The sequence below is a fragment of the Chanodichthys erythropterus genome, chromosome 3 (genome assembly GCF_024489055.1).
Source record: "Chanodichthys erythropterus isolate Z2021 chromosome 3, ASM2448905v1, whole genome shotgun sequence".
In the NCBI taxonomy this organism is placed as follows: domain Eukaryota; kingdom Metazoa; phylum Chordata; class Actinopteri; order Cypriniformes; family Xenocyprididae; genus Chanodichthys; species Chanodichthys erythropterus.
In genome coordinates, this window is record NC_090223.1 from 20386886 (window position 1) to 20408937 (window position 22052).

A 22052-nucleotide genomic window follows, 5' to 3' on the forward strand; every position below is an offset into this window, starting at 1 on the left:
ATAGTGATGAAGTAGCCCAATTCTGCGGGAAAACCCATATGGAAAACCGCGGACTTGGCAACGCGGGGTCCTATGAGGAGCTGGTAGCTGCCTCAATCGTGCCTGTAGGACTTAGAGCGGTAACCATAGTGATCATATACTATGACTGAGCTGACACCGACTGAGTCGGTGATTTCGGAATGAAGAGACAAAAAACAATCACCTCGTTTTTTAAAAAAACAAACAATGTAAGTATCCTGTGCCTGTTGACTTTCCCATATGTGGCAGGTTAGATTTTTTTGAAGGAGAATAGCTAGTTTAACAACAATGCCCTTACGAAAATGAACCATGGTTTTACTACAAATAAAACCAAAAAAATGTAGTTAAACCATGTAGTTAAACCATAGTTAAACCATGGTAACCACAAATTAACCATGGTTTTGCTACTCTAACCGAGTTTAACCATGGTATTTGTGGTAAAACTGTGGTTATATGAATGGTAGTCAATTAGCCAAACATAATGGAAATGTTTTATCTGACCATTTAACCCATTGTACTGTATAATTTGAGTTCACTGTCATGCAAGCCACTATAAAAATAATTATAAGTAAATGTGTGTGGTGCAAGGTTTATGCAAACAACAAATAAAGGCCTACATAGACTTTTGACATCCTCTTATAGCAGGAAATCTTTTTTTTTTTTTTTTTGTATGGAGCAACGGAGGATATAGATTCTTAAATTATGGGCTAGGATGAAAAAAAAATAGTTTGAAAGATATTTCTGTAAATTGCAACAAACTTGTAATTAACACTTAAATTTCAAATGTTTAGTTATTCTTAGACATTTGAAATAGTAGTTTTAGCCATTCATTCTCAGGAATATGTTGTATTTCACATTGTTGTGAAATTCTATAGGAGGTATAGAAAAATTATGAAATTATAACTTCGGCTGTTAATCGAAAGGTTGGTGGATCGTGCCCACCCAGGGACAAAGAGTGTTTAGCTTTCCTATAGCTCAAACAGTAGAGCATGGCACTTGCAACGCCAAGGTCATAGTTTCGATTCCCAGGGAAAGCAAGAATTGACAAAATGTAAAATGTGTATCTTGAATGCAATGTAAGTCGCTTTGGATAAAAATGTCTGCCGAATGTTGAGCACAAGTTAAAGCCCAAATTACGCCAAATAACTAATTGAGTTTAAATCATTTGCTGACAGCTTGGTCCCCCCAGTTACAAATTCCTATCTGCGCCCCTGCAAAGGGTTGAAACAACTTTTGGTTCAGCAGCTGTAACTCACTGAAGTTTTCATTCAGATTGCTCAAACTTTTATGCAAAGTTCACACATTTCTTTACTACAAAAGGCACCCATTCAATACTCTGCAGGATTTGTGTGTAAATTATTCTATAAGAAAACTTCATTAACAGTATTTATGCTTAATATATACTCCACTCCAGTGTAACTGTGGAAAGATCATGCAAGTCTAACAAGAAAACAGTCATGTTTGTGTGTCTGTGTGTGAATATTGTCAGTCAAATGAATGTGGTTCAGGCTCTGTGGGCCAGAAAATGCACAATACACATTTTACCCACACTTCCTTTGGCTTTGAGTTGGCTTCATACAGACACAGAAGTTTTCACTGTCTGAGGTCTCAGAAACTTCAACCACTGGGTTTCAACATTTTCTTCTCAACTGATCTGACAGACTTGCCCTTCTTTGAAACCACATCAGTTCCTGTTTTAAACACTGACAGACACAGCTCTATCTGTCTAATGAGTCACTGGAGACAAGATGAAGATTCAAATTCAAATTTATTTATATAGCACTTAATAAAACAATAACGTTGACCATAGTGCTGTACAAACAGTAACACAAGAAGAAGACAACTTTTAAAAAAAGGATCACTTCCATATAATTATATAAGTAATATAAAAAGAAACCTTAAATAGACAGTCAAAATACATCTTAACTAGGATCAGAAGAGGCATATGATACTAGCAACCTCCTCACTTATCTATGATCGAACGCTATCATAAAAAAAGAAATTTATATATATATATATATATATATATATGTTTTCAAGTGGCTTTTAAACTGACCGAGCATCGGTATGTCCCTAATATATAACGGCAGGCTGTTCCATAATTTAGGGGCAGCGACTGCAAACCTCTCTGGATTTCATCTTAGACCGGGAAACAACAAGACGTTTCTGTGAATGAGATCATAGGGATCTTACTGGCTTTTGTTCCTGAATTAGATCAGCAATATAAGATGGAGCCATGAAGAGATTTAAATGCAAATAATACAATTTTAAAATGAATCCTAAAAGAAACAGGCAGCCAATGCAAGGATTTTAACACCGGGGTAATATGATCTAATTCACCAGTGCCTGTGAGCATTCTTGCAGCCGCATTTTGGACCATCTGCAGTCTGTCTAAGACTTTATTTTGAGCACCTTAATATAGGGAATTGCAGTAATGTGATCTTGAGACGCTAAATGCATGAATAACTTTTTCCAAATCTTTCTGGGATAAAAAAGGCTTAATCTTAGAGATCATCCTCAATTTGAAAAAAACTCACTCAATTTCATTTATCTGCTTGTCAAATTTTAGTGCGCTATCGCAAGTCATCCTCAAAATGTTTTTATTTTATTTAGCATTTTTTACCTGATGTTTCCTAAAGAGGAACCCTATTGCAGTTTATTACAAAACAAAAAGTGAAATCAATACAAGAAAACAGAACAATGATTTGAACATGAACCACAACAGAATTCACCAACAGCGGGTTACATGAACAAAGCTAGACAAAAGAAACAGTGGAAACATGAGGGCTATATATACACATATGAACTAATGACTAACATGAAACACCTGAACACAATGAACCAAAGAACGTGACACATGAAACGAGGGAACCAATCAGAACATGACACATGAGACTAGGGAATCACATGACAAAACCAGGAAACAAAGGAAAGATGAAGATGAAACAAAACCCAAAACAGATGTGACATTTCCCCATCTAAGAGCGATTCCAGACTCCTAACCGAACATGAAAATTGAAAATAAACCAGAACACAAAAAGTCCAGGAGGAGGATTGAGGGACTGTGAAGAGGAACTGGACCTGGATCATGGCATGGTGGAGGGTCTTAGATTATCTGCTTTAAAACAGGAATAAAATGTATTTTTGTGAAGAAAATTATTAGAAAAGTCATAATTATCATTGATGGAGATGACATGTACCCTAAATTGTAGAAAGACTCATTTAACTGAGAGACTGAGAGTGAAAGAGGAAGTGCTGTAGAGAGAGAAACTGGTGTGAAGAGAAGCTCACGTCAGATCTTGTTTTCAGACCATTTTCTAAAAGATTTCTCAAAACTATCAACACTTTTCTTGTGTTTCACAACCATCAACACATATTCAGCACTTGACACCATGTGTTCATGTTCAGTAGCGTTAAAAACCATCACAACATCAACCAGCAGTTCTCATGTGAACACTAGTATGCAACAGTTTCACACGCCAGTCTGAACCACAGGACATAAAAATAATCATGTGTGAAATCTGTACAATAGAAATGCATGTTCAAGAACTGTTTAAAATTGTATAGTTATATTATTTTTCTCTCCATACTAACTCTAATCATTTCTGTAGATTACAGGAGTTTTATGCTGCAAAGTTCAAACTATTGAGAGATTAAAGCTTGATTGATTACAGTCAGAGGTCACGATTCTTCTGCTTTTATGTGACAGCACAATATTTTAAAAAGGCTCTTTCTTTATAAAAAAAAAAAAGAAATCAAACAGTTAAAATATTAAATGTTACAGCAATACAAGTCAGGAGACTTACACTAAAATAAGGAATATATTATAAAAGAAAGTGTGTTCATGTGATTATAATGTGAAACATGCGAATATCACACAAGCCTTACATTGTAAAGGATGGCACTGTATTACATAAAACAGAAGGGAAAAAAACTTTAATAATACTGAAATGCTACTGAAATATGATGATAGAAATACACTGTAAAACTTAAAAAAAAAAAAAAAACGGCCAAATTCTAATAAACACTAATAAATAAACACTTAATAAACACTTAAATAGTTTTCCATTAAAACAGTAATATACCATAGAAAACAATGCATTCCGGGTAACATTTCTTGTTTTTGATAAAGTCTACTGAAATGTAACTGAATTATCAGCGTTCAGAATCGACACTCGCCGTTTCCACCTGGTATTAAGATGCGTTTCGGTCGATCGGATCACAACCGGACGACACTAAATACAGGTATAAACGGGTTTATGTGTATTAAATTTGACAGGTCAGTATTTGTAAAGCAGTTTTCACAACAGTTTTTGAAGCAGCTTCACAAAGAACAAACCCTCAGTGATCAAAGCCAAATGTGACATCACATAATATTAATGATTATTTGACTGATTTGTTGGTCAATTAAATATAATGATGATTATGACTTCTAATAAATCAGTCATATGTTTTACCTCTCATTCTGCAGCATTTGTAAATCAGCACGACTGTCACGAGCAGATATGGACAAGCTGCCAGTGCAGAACTGAGTATGTTGAGGACAGAGATCTGAGAGTCTGAATGAGACGCTGAAAAAGAGACACACAAGCACTTTATCATGAACTATATCTGAACGAGGACATATGAAGACATAAATCACTCTCAGTTTCATTGACTCTCACCTCTGACTGAGATCAAGCTCTTGAGCGATTCTCCAATCTCTGGGTGTTTGCAGTAGTAGAAACCCTCATCTGACTTTGAGACAGTAGAGATGATCATCTCTGTAGTTTGATTCTGGATGAGTGATTCATCTTTATAGAAATCAGCTCTGAGGATTGATGGGGTTGAAAACTAAACAGCGTAGAGTCAGAGTATCTCCTTCAGTCACAGGATGAACAGGACTCTCCAGAATCACACCAACTACAGAAACACAGGAAACATGTGCTGATTGAATAAAGAATAAAATTATATGAACAATAATAGATTTCTATATTTTCTGACAAAACTAGATTTTTATTACAACTGGTGCATTAAGTTTTTTGTGTGTTTGTTTGTTTTTTTTGCCCATTGATGCTGTTCTTCATGCATTGACTGTAAACTGTCAGTGAAATGAATAAATACAGAAACACAGACTCACGTTGTACAGTGATATTAACAGGAGGAGATTTCTCTCCAGATTCAGACTGACACCAGTACACTCCAGTGTGTGATGTGCTGGTGGAGTTGATAGTACATGTAGATCCTGTTTGTGATCCCTGGTGTAATGATGAACAATCTTCCAGTCGCCGACTGTCTGTGTATCTTCTGACTGTCCATCCATCAGAGTTACTCTGGTCCTCACAGCTCAGAGAGAGAGAGTCATATGTGAAGTGTTGAGTTCTGCTGGGACTGATGATCAGAGACACTGGAGGAGAAACACCTGACAACACAATTACAGCTATAACTTTTCAGATTTGAGGATAACAATTTTCTTTATTAAAGTTTGATCAATCATTTAAGTTCTGCATCAACTCACCAGTGACCCACAGTAGTTGTTTGTTGCTGTACAATGTTTTATAGGCTGTTTTTTCTGCTTTACACACATAAACTCCAGTGTGATTTACAGTAGCAGAACTGACAGTGTATTTTCCTCCAGCTCCTCTGCTGCTGTCTGAGAGCAGCTTATAACGATCACTGATGTCTGTAAAATAAGAGAATGTGTAGATTTCACTTTAAAGTTTAACTTCACTGATTTAAACCTGCTTTGAATTGTTATAATGTTGGTAGTAAATGTAAATGAACAATGTTTACTCATTCTCTGTGTTATTCATATTTATTTGTCAGCAAAAGTCCACCGGATGACTCATTTTACATATTAGACTTTTGACATCTCCAGGACTTTTGTGAAAACTACAGAATACACTTCTGTATTTTTATATCCTCACCCATGGACAGTCGGATCAACAGAGGTTTATTATCACAGATTGTAACTCACTCCTGCTAAACATTTACTCTCTGAATTCTTGCACCCAAGAACAATAAAAGTCTACATGCCCTGTCTCTATTGTTCTTGAATAAAATCAGCTAATTCAGATGAAACAACATGAAGCACATTACTGACCTGATGAGTTAGTTACAGTGAACCAGCTGAATGTCCAGCCTGTAGAGGAGCCTTTAACCTCACAGATCAGAGTCACTGGATCTCCTTCAGTCAACCACTTCTGAGGAGAAACACTTAACTGGACTTTATCTGAAATAGAGAAATGAAAGGTGCAAAGATCACCCTATGTGGGGTTCAAACCCTCATCCTTTAGGTTAGAAGCTCTGAGCTCAAAGCAGGGTTTCACACCACCTTCATCTACACCAGCAGTCAAAGAGACACACAGTATCAGATACCAAAGTGTTGAACATTGTTGTTGTAGTTTAAAGCACTAGGTGGTTTCTGTAGAGTTACTAATATTCAAGACAAAGTAAATGCCAAAAGATGCTTTATTTTTCCATATTCTTCATAACAAATTTTGGCCATGCAATATTTCTGAAGAAATTGTCATTTTTATGAGTGAATGTTTCTGGTGTTTTTTGTCACACCTCAGAACTGTCTGTGTGGTTTTAGTTCACAACACATGAATCATTATATAACTTGTTTAAAAATCTGTATTTATAATCATGACACTCTTTTACACTGCTGGGGCTGGATTCATGAAAATATTCTTAAGAAAGAAGTTTTAAAAAGTTCTTACGATAATTTCCAAGAAGTTCGTAAGAATGTTTTTTTGGGGATTTAACCCTCAAATGCTCCTTGTTTCCTGTTTACACTTGTGGTCAATATGACGCAAAACATTTATAGAGCGATTGTGCAAAAAATTATATTTCTTTTTTCTTTCTTTTTTTTGTACTTCTCATCTATATGCTGTATTTTGGGGGATATTAAGTACTTTTTTTTTTTTACCTGTTTACTGCAAAATTCCTCAACTACGCCTTTAGCATAAATATGATTATATATATATATATATATATATATATATATATATATATATATATATATATATATATATATATATATATATATATACACAGTACAGTCCAAAAGTTTGGAACCACTAAGATTTTTAATGTTTTTAAAAGAAGTTTCATCTGCTCACCAAGGCTACATTTATTTAATTAAAAATACAGTTAAAAAACAGTAATATTGTGAAATATTATTACAATTTAAAATAACTGTGTACTATTTCAATATATTTGACAAAGTAATTTATTCCTGTGATGCAAAGCTGAATTTTCAGCATCATTTCTCCAGTCTTCAGTGTCACATGATCCTTCAGAAATCATTCTAATATGCTGATCTGCTGCTCAAGAAACATTTATGATTATTTTCAATGTTGAAAACAGTTGTGTACTTTTTTTTTCAGGATTCCTTGATGAATAGAAAGTTTAAAAGAACAGCATTTATCTGAAATACAAAGCTTCTGTAGCATTATACACTACCGTTCAAAAGTTTGGGGTCAGTAAGAATTTTTATTTTTATTTTTTTGAAAATAAATTAAAGAAATGAATACTTTTATTCAGCAAGGATGCATTAAATCAATCAAAAGTGGCAGTAAAGACATTTATAATGTTACAAAAGATTAGATTTCAGATAAACACTGTTCTTTTCAACTTTCTATTCATCAAATAATCCTGAAAAAAAATATTGTACACAAATATTTTGTACAATTGTACACATTAAATGTTTCTTGAGCAGCAGATCAGCATATTAGAATGATTTCTGAAGGATCATGTGACACTGAAGACTGGAGTAACGATACTGAAAATTCAGCATTGCATCACAGGAATAAATTACTTTGTGAAATATATTTAAATAGTACACAGTTATTTTAAATTGTAATAATATATCACAATATTACTGTTTTTTACTGTATTTTTAATTAAATAAATGTAGCCTTGGTGAGCAGACGAAACTTCTTTTAAAAACATTAAAAATCTTAGTGGTTCCAAACTTTTGGACTGTACTGTGTAGCATAAATATATATATATATATATATATATATATATATATATATATATATATATATATATATATATATATATATATATAAACGCTTCAATGATGATCAAAATTAAATATGATATTGATCTAGGTGTTAGAGACAGAATTCTGCCATCTGGTTAGAAAAAAACTTGTAGGAATTACAGTTGTAGAAAAATAGGGGCAATTACCATATCTGTCCAGCAGAGGCCAATAGAGATCCATTCATTTTTCTGGATGTGGCTTACTTCTCTTATAACAGCTTTTGTGATGAATATTTTGTGAATATAGACCTTATATAGCCCTGCCCCTTTTCAGCGTTCCGCTCGTTGTTTTTTGACTTCCGGTTTGTATTTCCACAGCGATATTAGATTTATGAATGAACTTCTCGTTTTAAAATCTTCCCGACCTACTGACATTTGTAAAGACATCTGCTTTAAACATAACAATGCTCATGATAACTTTCATTAACTCTACAACAAGTAAATCCACTTAACCAACTAATTATTCTTTTACAGCGATGCCATAGAAATGTACAAAGCTACGGCAAAAACGGAAGTTCAAAGACAATTTTATAAAGATGGCGGCGCGCTTGTTTCTCTGGTAAATAAGGTCTATATGAAGAGTTTGGTTCCAAAACGCGATAAACGCCATTATCAAAAAAATTGAATCTGGTCGGTATTGAAAAGTAATTTATTAATTTTTCGCAAAATGCGATATCCGTCATGTTATTATGTCATGTTTTCTCCCTTTCTTTCCAAAACGCGACAAACGCCAGTCTCCTTTTTCTGCAGAATGACATATATATCCGCTCTCAACCAATCACAGAGCACCATTCCACGCACTGTAAACATTGAAGGCTTTTTTTAAAAGCCGTTTTTAATACCAATGTACTCGGCAAATGTGTTTATTTAACCGATACTCTTTAATCTGTAGCATGTTCTAAATGTTATTGTGTTGCAGATGACAAGGAGTTTAATGCTTATGTTGCATTCTATTCATTTTTGTGTTGGGAACTGTTATTGTGAAATGCATTACCTGTTATTGGATGTTCAAGTTAAATATGTGAAGAGACTCCGCCCCTGGTGTGTGTGTTGAGGGAAAGCGGGTAGAAGGGGGCAGAAGGGTGCCTCGCTGTTTCAAGTGCGGTTCTCTGTTAAAGTCGGGGTGTGTACGGCGTGGGTTGTGGCCTACAACAGCCCGAATAAACACCCCTGTTCAATAGCACGTCTCATTATTGTCTGAGAACGCTACAACTGGTGTCAGAAGTAAAAACTATTGCAGACAGCTGGGGGAAAAGTCTGATTTGAGTCCTGACTGTGCGTGCATGAGCCAAGCAGCTGATCTTCCGCTGGTGAGAATGGATAATCCCGTTCGTATTAAGATGGAGGAAGATGACGATTATGCTGGGGCAGGAAATATGTTTGGTGTGCACACCGCGTCTGTACCCAGTCACTTTAAGGCGAGTTTTGTGAAGAAAGAGCCATGTGAAGCCGCCGCCGCCGCGGGCGGGAAAGCAAGCCGCCATTATCCGCCGCTGTCGAGCGCCATCAGCCGCCATTACCCGCCCCTGCCGAACGTCATGACGTCAGACGCCGGCGCGTCGTTCTCGCGTGATGCGATGGGTCAAAAGGTAAACAGTAATGGCGGCGCCCATGAGTCGAATATGCCGGTTGGAATGAAAACACCTAAATACTCTGGCAAATCGGATTGGGAGGCTTTTCATGCCCAATTTGAACTATTAGCTCATGCATATGCTTGGTCAGAGCAACAGAAAGCCCTTCAGCTCGCTCTTTGCTTAACGGATGATGCGCTCTCATGTTTGTTGCTGCTTGACACTAGTGAAAGAGCTGATTATGGTGCATTGGTTGGTGCATTAAGACGCCGCTTTGGACAGTGTTTCCGATCTGAGCTTCTCCGGTCTGAGTTGCACAACCGTCAAAGGATTCCAGGTGAACCGCTGCGAGCTCTGGCCAACGATATTGAATCTTTAGCAAGGCGAGCTTATGCACATATTCCACCATCAGTGCAGAGCGAGTTGGCTCGTGATCAGTTCATCAGAGCTCTCTCTCCAGCAGAGCTGCGCATACATACACAGCTGGCACGCCCACGTGATTTGGCTGAAGCCTTAGAGTTGGCGCTGGAGAGGGAAATGGCAGTTGAAGCAGCAATAAGGAAGTCAGCACTGGACCCCTCCCCCACCATCAGGGCAACAGGAGGAGGTGAAACGGCTTCACCAAGACCTGAATGGCTGGATGAGATTACAGAGATGATTCGTGGGCTGGCATTGCCTTCTCCCAGGCGGCAGACACAGACCCGACTTTGCTGGGGGTGTGGCCAGCCGGGGCACTTGGTTAGGGAATGCCCTGTGCTAGCTAAGAATTCGGGAAACAGGAAGGGGGCGCAGTAGGCGGGACGCTGCAGACCCCAAAGCCCATGTCCCGCTCAGTGCCAGTGAGAGCAGACAGGCCTACCATGAACAAAGGGACGAATGAACTTGGGGTGGTAGTAGTGGGAAGAACAGCCATATCAGATTTTTGTCATATTCCCATTGGTATTGAGGGAGTTGAGTGCACCGCCCTAGTAGACACAGGGTCTACAGTGACGGTGGTTCGTCCTGAGGTGGTGCCAGAGGGAACACAGCTAGAGGACACAGCAGTTTAGCTCCGCACAGTGACCGGGGAGCTGGCACCAATGAAAGGGAAGGGGCTGTTGACATTGACTGTGGGGGGCGTGAACGTGCAGCATCCAGTGTGGATTGCTAATGTGCAGGACAGTTGTATCTTGGGGTTGGACTTTTTGAGGGACCATGGCTGTCAGTTAGACCTGTCTAATGCCACGTTGAGTTTCGGCAATGGTCAGGTGGTTAAGATGAGGCCTCCAGGATCTTGTCACGCAGATGGGCTGGCGGTTGGTTCCTGGGCATGTCATTTAGATGTCGGGGACAACTCAAACTGCACAGCGCCACCCAGTGTGTCCCAGCAAGAGCCCCTGCTACTGTGCACACGGCCTGGATCTGCTCTGGGAAGGGAGGGGGAGACAATGGGGGCTCTGCGGGAGATCATGCAGAAGAGCTCCGGCAGCTTGGACATGCAGCAACAAGAACAGTTGTGGGAGCTGTTAATGGAGTTCCAGGATTGTTTTGCCTGTGATGAAGGGGACCTGGGTCAAACTTCCCTGGTACAACACCATATCGACACAGGGGATGCAGCGCCCATACGTCAGCGACCAAGACGCATGCCTTTAGGACGGCAGGAGGCTGCGGAGCAGGCGTTGGTGATGATGCAGCGCGCCGGTATAATAGAGCCTTCAGAAAGCCCCTGGGCATCCCCAGTAGTCATGGTCCCGAAGAAGGGAGGGGAGTGGCGCTTTTGCGTTGATTACAGGAGGCTCAATGCAGTGACAAGGAAAGACTCGTACCCTCTTCCACGTGTAGATGAATGCTTGGATCTTGTGGCTGGCTCTTGCTGGTTTTCATCATTGGACTTGAGAAGTGGGTATTGGCAAGTGCCACTGACTCCAGAAGCTCGACCCAAGACGGCTTTCTGCACGGGTAGGGGTCTGTGGCAATTTAAAGTCCTCTCTTTTGGCCTTTGCAATGCCCCTGCCACATTCGAGCGCTTAATGGAGAGGGTACTAGAAGGCATTCCACAGCAGCAGTGTCTGGTGTTCTTAGATGACATACTGGCACATGGGAGCTCATTTAATTCAGCTGTCACAGCCTTGAGGGCAGTGCTGGAAAGAATCAGGGCAGCTGGTCTGAAGTTACATCCCAATAAGTGCCGGCTGTTGAGCAAGGAGGTGACCTTCTTGGGGCATCGTATAGGCAGTGAGGGAATTGGCACTGCTGAAGACAAGGTGACAGCCGTGCGGGAGTGGCCTGTTCCGGTGAGCCAAAGAGAGCTAAAAAGCTTCCTGGGTTTAGCATCGTATTACAGGAAGTTTGTACGGGGCTTTTCCTGTATCGCCGCTCCCTTGTACAAGCTCCTGCAGAAAGATCAGTGCTTTGCCTGGTCCGAGGGCTGTCAAAAAGCTTTCGATACTCTGAAACAGGCCCTGGTGTGCGCACCCATTCTAGCTCCTCCAGACCCCCACCTGCCTTTCGTCCTGGATACTGATGCGAGTGGGGATGGAATAGGGGCAGTCTTGTCCCAGGTGTACCCAGATGGGGAAAGAGTAGTGGCATATTTCAGCAAGGTGCTCAGCAAAGCTGAAAAGAGGTATTGTGTCACACGGCGAGAGCTGTTGGCCGCAGTCTCCGCCATCAGGCATTTCAAGTACTATCTGTGCGGTCGGCATTTCACCATACGCTCTGACCATGCCTCCTTACAGTGGCTGATGACGTTCAAGGAGCCAGAGGGCCAGGTGGCTCGTTGGCTTGAAGAATTGCAGAGTTATGAGTTCACTGTGACACATCGTGCAGGGGAACGACATGGCAATGCAGACGCCCTGTCGAGACGGCCATGTAGTATGCAGGAATGCAAGTATTGTGAGCGCAGAGAAGCCCGGGAGCTGGAACTTAGCCAGGAGGTGGACGGAAGTGATGGACCCGAACTGGTCTGCAGGGAGCTACAAGAGGTGGATGTCACTCAATGGGCGGAGAATCAGAGACAGGACCCAGACCTGCGGCCTGTGTTGTTGTGGGTAGAGGCACAGCAGTGGCCGCCATGGGAGCAGGTAGCAACCCTCTCCCCATTCACTAAGGGATTGTGGGCCAAGTTCAAATGTTTGCGGCTAATAGAGGGGGTTCTCCAGCGAGCATGGGTGGTGCCAGCAACAGGAGAGAAGAGATGGCAAATTGTGGTTCCTGGTGACATGCAAAATACAGTGTTGACAGCCATGCATGGCTCTGCTGGATCTGGCCATTTTGGGGTGACAAAAACGCTTCGACGTCTGCGTCAGGCCTTTTATTGGGGGCGGCTGAGGCGTGATGTGGAGGACTTTTGCAGGCGCTGTGATCTTTGTACAGCACGCAAAGGGCCACAGGGTCAGTCTAGGGCCCAGCTACAGCTGTTTCCGGTGGGGGAGCCAATGCAGCGGGTGGGGGTGGACGTCATGGGGCCATTTCCTCGCACCACGCAGGGGAATCGCTTTGTTTTGACTGCAATGGATTATTTCACAAAATGGCCTGAGGCCTTTGCATTACCCGACCAGGAGGCTGTGACTGTCGCCAACGCCTTGGTGGAGGGCATGTTTAGCAGGTTTGGGGTTCCCCAGAGTATCCATAGTGACCAAGGTAGAAACTTCGAGTCCAAGGTATTCTCTTCCATGTGTGAGCGGTTGGGTATCAACAAGACCCGCACCACCCCACTCCACCCTCAAAGCGACGGGCTCGTGGAACGATTCAACAGGACACTAGCTGAGCAGTTGTCCATCTTAACATCCACTCATCAACACGATTGGGACACCCATCTGCCGCTGGTCTTGATGGCATGTCGCTCTGCTATTCAGGACTCTACCTCGTGCACTCCGGCCATGCTTATGTTGGGTAGGGAGATTAGGACCCCTGCAGAGTTGGCCTTTGGTCAGCCCCCGGATGCTCCACCTGTTTCTGCGGGACCCGAATATGCGAGACAGCTCCAGGACCGCTTGGACTCCGCCCATGCATATGCCAGGAGGCAGCTGGTGACTGCTGGGATGCGTCAAAAGAGAGCTTATGACCTGTATGCCCGGGGGCGTGACTTTGGGGTGGGAGAGCTAGTTTGGGTTTACAGCCCAGTGAGGAAGAGAGGGAGGTGCCCGAAACTGGACAGCCACTGGGTGGGACCATGCCCAATATTGGAAAAGCTGGGGGAGGTTGTATATCGGGTGCAGTTGCCTCCTCGGGGGCGCAAAGTGGTGCTGCATCGGGATAGGCTGGTTCCTTACAGGGGCAACGCAACACCGCGGCCCAGCCCAGTGCTTCCTTCACAAAATGCTGAGACTCCAAGGGGGTCAGAGGGGGTAACTGAATTAGTGGAAATGGCCAGCAGTGGCAAGCAAGTGACATTGTTACCCGACACCCCTCAGGGTGATCGTTCGCAGGGCTCAGAAGAATCAGTACCTGAAGGTCAAGCTCAAACGCTTCTCAGGGGGCGTCCAAAGAGAAGGAGGAGAACCCCAGTAAAATTTAGAGACTTTGTCCTCGGGGTCGAGGACTTCAGTAAGAGGGGGGTAGTGTAGCATGTTCTAAATGTTATTGTGTTGCAGATGACAAGGAGTTTAATGCTTATGTTGCATTCTATTCATTTTTGTGTTGGGAACTGTTATTGTGAAATGCATTACCTGTTATTGGATGTTCAAGTTAAATATGTGAAGAGACTCCGCCCCTGGTGTGTGTGTTGAGGGAAAGCGGGTAGAAGGGGGCAGAAGGGTGCCTCGCTGTTTCAAGTGCGGTTCTCTGTTAAAGTCGGGGTGTGTACGGCGTGGGTTGTGGCCTACAACAGCCCGAATAAACACCCCTGTTCAATAGCACGTCTCATTATTGTCTGAGAACGCTACAAATCAGTAATGACAAAATAATTTATGACATTAACAAGATGTGATAGATTTATCGCATTTTGGGGAAAAAAAATTAATAAAACGTTTTTATAATAAACTTTTTAAAATAAAAATGTAGATTTGAATTTTTAATGTTTTTATAACCAAAAGATGCTATGTGAAAGTTTGAAACAGAAAATAGTGGTTTTCATCTTGCCATTTTCTTGGTAAAGAAAACGCCTTTTTACTCAAATTAATCAAAATGGAGTTATTGCGTTTTGGAACCAAACTCTTCATATATATAAACATTATAAAATACATTAAACTAGTATTTTGTCAAAAGTTAAATTTTTTGTTGTTCTTTTGAAGTCTTGTACTGCAATAATGCCAAATAAATTCACAAAAATCCACATAAGTTGCCACTAAAAGACAAGACTTAATTTTAATCACATATTATTTACTTCAATAATCCAAATGTATAAAAATAATTAACTTTAGAATAAGGAATTAATTTTTTACAGGAGTGAAGAGTGAACACACACCTATGTCCACGTGTGTGTGTGTGTGTGTGTGTGTGTGTGTGTGTGTGTGTGTGTGTGTGCGCGAGTGCATGTGTGAGGGATCATGTTAGTTCCACATTGCAGTTGTGCTCTAGTACCAGATTTTTAGATTTTTTGCAGGAATTATTTATTTTATTTACCAATTTCTATAAAAATGCTATTGCAGTCAATATAAATATAAATATGTATATTATTTCCATCTGTTACTTGGGATATAGTGAAATTTGCAAAACATTTAATGTGGACTTCGTTATAAATGATTTACTTCTTATTATTATTCATTTTTTTTATTCATTATTTACTTCTTTTTTATAGTTTTGACATAAATAGTTTGACATTATAGTTTGACATATAGTTTATACAACAGTTCGTTCTGGTTCTTGAATCTGATTGGCTGAGAGCCTTTTCCAGATATCAGTACACAGGAAACATGTGCTGATTGAATAAAGAGTAAGATTATATGAACAATAATAGATTTCTATATTTTCTGACAGAACTAGATTTTTATTACAACTTTTGCCCATTGATGCTGTTCTTCATGCATTGACTGTAAACTGTCAGTGAAATGAACAAATACAGAAACACAGACTCACGTTGTACAGTGATATTAACAGGATGAGATTTCTCTCCAGATTCAGACTGACACCAGTACACTCCAGTGTGTGATGTGCTGGTGGAGCTGATTGTACATGTAGATCCTGTTTGTGATCCCCATGATGAACAATCTTCCAGCCCCAGACTGTCTGTGTATCTTCTGACTGTCCATCCATCAGAGTTACTCTGGTCCTCACAGCTCAGAGAGAGAGAGTCATCTGTGAAGTGTTGAATTCTGCTGGGACTGATGATCAGAGACACTGGAGGAGAAACACCTGACAAGACAATTACAGCTGTAATTTTTCAGATTTGAGCATATGAATTTTCTTTATTAAAGTTTAAGCAATTTCTGCATGAACTCACCAGTGACCCACAGTAGTTGTTTGTTGCTGTACAATGATTTATAGGCTGTTTTTTCTCTCTTTGCTCTGCACATATAAACTCCAGTGTGATTTACAGTAGCAGAACTGACAGTGTATTTTCCTCCAGCTCCTCTGCTGCTGTCTGAGAGCAGCTGATAACGATCACTGATGTCTATAAAATAAGAGAATGTGTAGATTTCACATTAAAGTGGAACTATGCTGATTTAAACCTGCTTTGAATTGTTATAATGTTGGTAGTAAATGTAAATGAACAGTGTTTACTCATTCTCTGTGTTTCCTGGACAGAGTTATTCATATTTATTTGTCAGTAAAAGTCCACCAGATGAGGCATTTTACATATTAGACTTTTGACATCTTCAGGGCTTTTGTGAAAACTACAGAGTACTTGTGCATTTTTGTATCCTCACCCACGGACAGTCTGATCAACTGAGGTTTATTATCACTGATTGTTACTCACTCCTGCTAAACGTTTACTCTTTGAATTTTTGCACTCGGGAACAATACAAGTCTACATACCCCTTTCTCTATTGTCTGGATTCAGAGATATTAATATTTCAGACTTAAATAAAATCAGCTAATTTAGATGATACAACATGAAGCAGGCACGTGCACAGGTAGGGCTCAACCTGTGCAGAGCACATGCCCTTTTTGTCCTTAGACTCCGAAGTGCCCTTTTTTGGGAGGTGTTTTATTTAATTTATTTATTTTCTTGAATAAATCATGATATTGGTCACCCTTTACGTCTGTCTGTCTGATTTACAAATATATTTAGCCTAATAAAGGTATTAAAAAGAGCTTGTGACAAAATCATTTTGGATCCGCTCAAACGAACTGTCAGTCAAACCTCTTAACTCCGCCCCCTGAGTTCAGCGAAATGAAGTTCCACAGCAGAGCAGCTGAACGTCTTGCAACGGTAAATAAATATCATCTTGTTGTTTAAATAAGTAGGCTACAACGTTGTCTTTACGAAAGAAACATTGGTATGTCTATAAAGTTTCATAGGCTGTGCATACAGTACAGTAGTATTACATCTTTTATTAGACAGCCAAAAACTGAGCGCTCATAACCTATTGATGATGACGTAGCACGTAGCCTAATGTGATGCCATCGTTTTAACGTTTTTATTTTTGCACATATTCGCTGGTCAAAAACCCGGCGTAACTGCATTTGAGTTTGACAAAAAAGCGACTGAGTGATCCACGTCGTCAGCTTGGTAAAATATATTTCTAAGGAATTTCTTCTTTGATTTGTGATGGCTATCTGCTGATACACTTAATTCATTAACATTTAATCATATTTTATATGGTCACACAGTATGGTTAATGTTTACGATGTTAATATGTATTTGCTCGCTAGATAATTTTTTTAATCTAGTATTGTATACTCCCCGCTCGTCTTCACATGTAACATAGTAAAACATGGTTTTACTACAGTAATGTTGTAGTAACTAAAAAACATTACAGAATCGTCAGGTCACTGTGCTTCTTTATATTTTATCATGCAGAATGTAATGTGTGTGTATTAATGTGTTGAGAGGGACATCCCTGGATCACAGTGAAGTCAAACATCTTCAAACACATGGCTCACACAAGATTGCTGTTGTAATTATTTTTAAAGAAGCCCTGAAACCCTGTGTATATATATTATATATATATATATATATATATATATATATATATATATATATATATATATATGGGGGGGGGGGGGGGGGGGTGCCCTTTTTCAGTTTCAGCACATGCCCCTCAAAAGGTCTGTGCACGGCCCTGACATGAAGCACATTACTGACCTGATGAGAGAGTTACAGTGAACCAGCTGAATGTCCAGCCTGTAGAGGAGCCTTTAACCTCACAGATCAGAGTCACTGGATCTCCTTCAGTCAACCACTTCTGAGGAGAAACTCTTAACTGGACTTTATCTGAAATAGAGAAATGAAAGGTGCAAAGATCACCCTATGTGTGGTTCAAACCCTCATCCTTTAGGTTAGAAGCTCTGAGCTCAAAGCAGGGTTTCACACCACCTTCATCTACACCAGCAGTCAAAGAGACACACAGTATCAGATACCAAAGTGTTGAACATTGTTGTTGTAGTTTAAAGCACTAGATGGTGTCTGTAGAGTTACTAATATTCAAGACAAAGTAAATGTCAAAAGATGCTTTATTTTTTATATTCTTCATAACAAATTTTGGCCATGCAATATTTATATGATCATTTTTGTGAGTGAATGTTTTTGGTGTTTTTTGTCACACCTCAGAACTGTCTGTGTGGTTTTAGTTCACAACACATGAATCATTATATAACTTGTTTAAAAAGCTGTATTTATAATCATGACACTCATTTACACTGCTGGGGCTGGATTCATGAAAATCTTCTTAAGAAAAAAAGTTCTGTTAGAACATTCATAAGAATGTTTCTTTGGGGATTTAAGACAGGTTGGAGGTTATGCTAACTTTAACCCTTTGATGCACAAGCTATAGAAACCCCTTCTAATGCACAACATGGGTAAAAAATGACCCGTATTCATTTCCTTAAGTTATTCCTTAAATATCTTGTTTTTGATTTTCACAAATCATTATGTTTATTTTTTCTTTCTTACAATTTTTGTATGTCTACATCAATTTAACACAGATGGGTCAAAAATGACCCATATAGAAACCTTTGCAAATTTTTGCAATAACGTATTTACTGCAGAAAACTGGGTAGCACTTTATTTTACAGTACGTGTACTTTCCTGGTACATATATAGTAATTATGTTGTACATACAGGTAAAAGAGTGGTAACACAAGGTACTTACCAGACATGTATGTACATGGGAACTAATAAGAAACACTGCTGTACTTTCCAATGGTACATACATGGTAACTACTTTGTACCTATAGACAAGTGTTGGGTAATAACAGGTGCTTACTTATAGTGTCCGTTTATAGTAACTAACAGACACATTACTGTACTTACTATTGGTATGTACATGGTGAATATTTTGTACTTACAGACAAGTGTGGGTAATAACAGGCACTTATGTGTGGTAACTAGTAAGACACATTACTGTACTTACTAGTGGTATATACATGGTAACTATGTTGTACTTTTGGACAATTGTCAGTAATAACAGGCACTTACTAGCGGTATATACATGGTAACTATGTTGTACTCACGAACAAGTGTGGACACAAATAACAGACACTTAACTACTGTGAAACAAATGTGCTTACCAAACGATACACTGCAGTAATACAGCACTTCATAGTGTTAATACTTATCAAGTAGTCCTTTTAAGCAAGGCTTTTGACACATGACAACTGAGTATACTAAGTACAGTAGTTACTGATCTGTATACATATGTAATCAAAATACCCCTATTAAGTGAATTATTGTCCTGTAAAGATTAGGCAAGTTGAACCGCAAAAGTATATCATCCAATACTCAAGACGGTCTTGAACCATGCTTATACCCTGAGTACCTCACCCTGAGTAATGTGTAATTTACGCATTAACTAACTGGTATATTCACTAGTACGTTCATAATAAGTACATGGAAATAGGACTGTAAAATAAAGTGAGCCCTTGTACATAAACGTTAAATAGGAATTACCGTGATCTCATGAGAATACATGTGTATTTTTACATAAAATTTGGTTTTTACCACACATACGTTTTCATACACACAAAAACATACATTACGTATTAACAGCAATAATAAATCATGGAACGTAAAGTTTGAATGTAAATGAATTCCCCTGTAATAAAATCATGGGATTAATGTTTTAAATCTGTTGTATGTATTCAATTGTCATATCAATACATGTTTTCAGTCACATTTTTTGAATACAGTTTACTCATCTACTTAATATGAAATAACATTTCTGTTCGTGACTTGTAATATTTAGTTTGTTAGCTGTGAGACACAGAAGATGTTTTCTCCTATGCAGCGACTGACAATACAACCATAAGATACATCAAAACACAACATATATTCACAAATCACACCCATTTTATTTGTTTGCTGTACGTACTCCATATCTTTAGAATCCATATGTTTGTAAGGAACAGATCCAAATTCAGCCCTTTATCCATAAATCTTCATCTTCATTCTCAGCAGCGACGTCACAGTCAAAGCTCGCGCTCGTTATAATTTTTTTTCTGGATAAAAACAAAAATAACGTTTACGTTTATCAACCAATTTCATTGGTTTATAATGTACGTGGTGTACAAAAAGTTGTAGTTACTTAAGATCTCTATAGTTAGACATATAAAATATTTATTTTAATTAAGAAATAGTCAAAGCTCAGGCTTGTCATGTATTTGACTGCTTTATTCTTGCATAAGAATTGTGAAAACGCCCATACTAAGATATAATTTAATTTTCACATTAAATTAAATAACGTTTTCTTATTGTAAAAAAGGGATTTTCTGTCTTTAACGCAATTTTACCTTTTCTTGAACTTAGAATTGACCACCATTGATAACATTAAATAAATCATCAAATACAAATCACACAGGCTGCTTTCTGTATTTTTATAGCACTAAAATGATACAGATAGATACTCCAAAAACATACAACAAAGATAACTGATGGATCCTTTATGGTAATACATATGATATGGTACACAGTGCAATGCAAATAAAGAAATTGAGAATAGTAAATAGTTTGTTATACACTATAAGAAATAGTTTATGTAGTATATAATATAATAATATAGTCAATAATAAAGTATATGATATTGTCAATAAACAAACAGTATACAACAAATAAAGAGAAGAACATCCATACTTTATTGGAATTTTGAACACTGAACAGCCCCAAACCAATAGCTCACTTTTAAACAAAGCAAAATAAAAAAATAACTGTTGAATGAGGCTAAATTAAATAAATTATCAATTGAAAAACATTATATTAAATTATCAAACGAAAAACATTACATTAAATAAAATAAATCACAAACTAGAATATGAAGTTAAACAAATTGCCAAACGAAAAAATATAGATCCCTTTTAGCCAACTTATAGCCTATATTGAGAAATAGGCCTACTATGAACAGAAAAAATGCTGGCTGGTTAAACATAGGCTATTTTTAAAAAATAAATTATCAAATGAAAAACATTATATTAAATTATCAAACGAAAAACATTACATTAAATAAAATAAATAAATCACAAACTAAAATATGAAGTTAAACAAATTGCCAAACGAAAAAATAAAGATCTCTTTTAGCCAACTTTTAGCCTATATTAATATTGAGAAATAGGCCTACTATGAACAGGAAAAAAATGCTGGCTGGTTGAACATTAGGGAGCGAAGCTAAATCTCCAGTGCTGCGTTAACTTTTAGAAAAACGAGCTTTTGCAGAGTGGCAGGTGCCAAGCACATGCGATTATTGCTGGACATCAGACCAGCAATAGAAAACACCCTTTCCACGCTGGCCGAGCCGCTGGGAATGCTAAATATGCGTCTTGCAATTTGTGAAAGTTGTGGCAGTACATTAGAATTTTCTTTCCAGAAGCGAAGGACGTCGTCAACTTCGGTGTTCAATCTTGGCATTCCAAGGTATTGCTCGACTTCTCCTCTTACGTCTAGTGTTGTAGAAGACGAACAGGTCACAGTTGCGTATGACTGGAACATTGACTTGACTTTTTTTGCGCTCGATGGCTCAGGGACAGGGTCAGGGACAGTCACAGGGTCAGCGACAAGGGAAAGGGATGTTACTTTTTTATTTACACTGCAGAGAAGTTCTGTTTGATGAACTAACAACTCACGGATCTCAATCTGTTTGCCTTGAACCTACAAGAACAATACAATTAGCTATGATTATTTAGAATAATAATAATGAGTTTTCATACATGTAGGCCTACTGTATTATTTTTAGCATTATTGTAAGTTAGCATACATTTTATTTTTTATTTTATTTTAATAAACCATGGTTAATTTCTGAATGCTATGCCTTTCTGTAATTAATTACTTGCCTTTTCATCTCTTGCAATCCACTCGTTCTTGAAGCGTGGATCTAATAATGCAGCCAGAATAACGTGAGTGTCGTCATAAAACCTTTGATA

At 38.8% G+C, this 22052-nt stretch overlaps 1 pseudogene; it reads right to left on the reverse strand.

Annotated features, from left to right (window-relative positions):
• Positions 1–8230, reverse strand: part of LOC137004028 (Fc receptor-like protein 5) — a 36475-nt pseudogene extending 28245 nt beyond the window's left edge.
• Positions 8231–22052: the final 13822 nt, after the last annotated feature.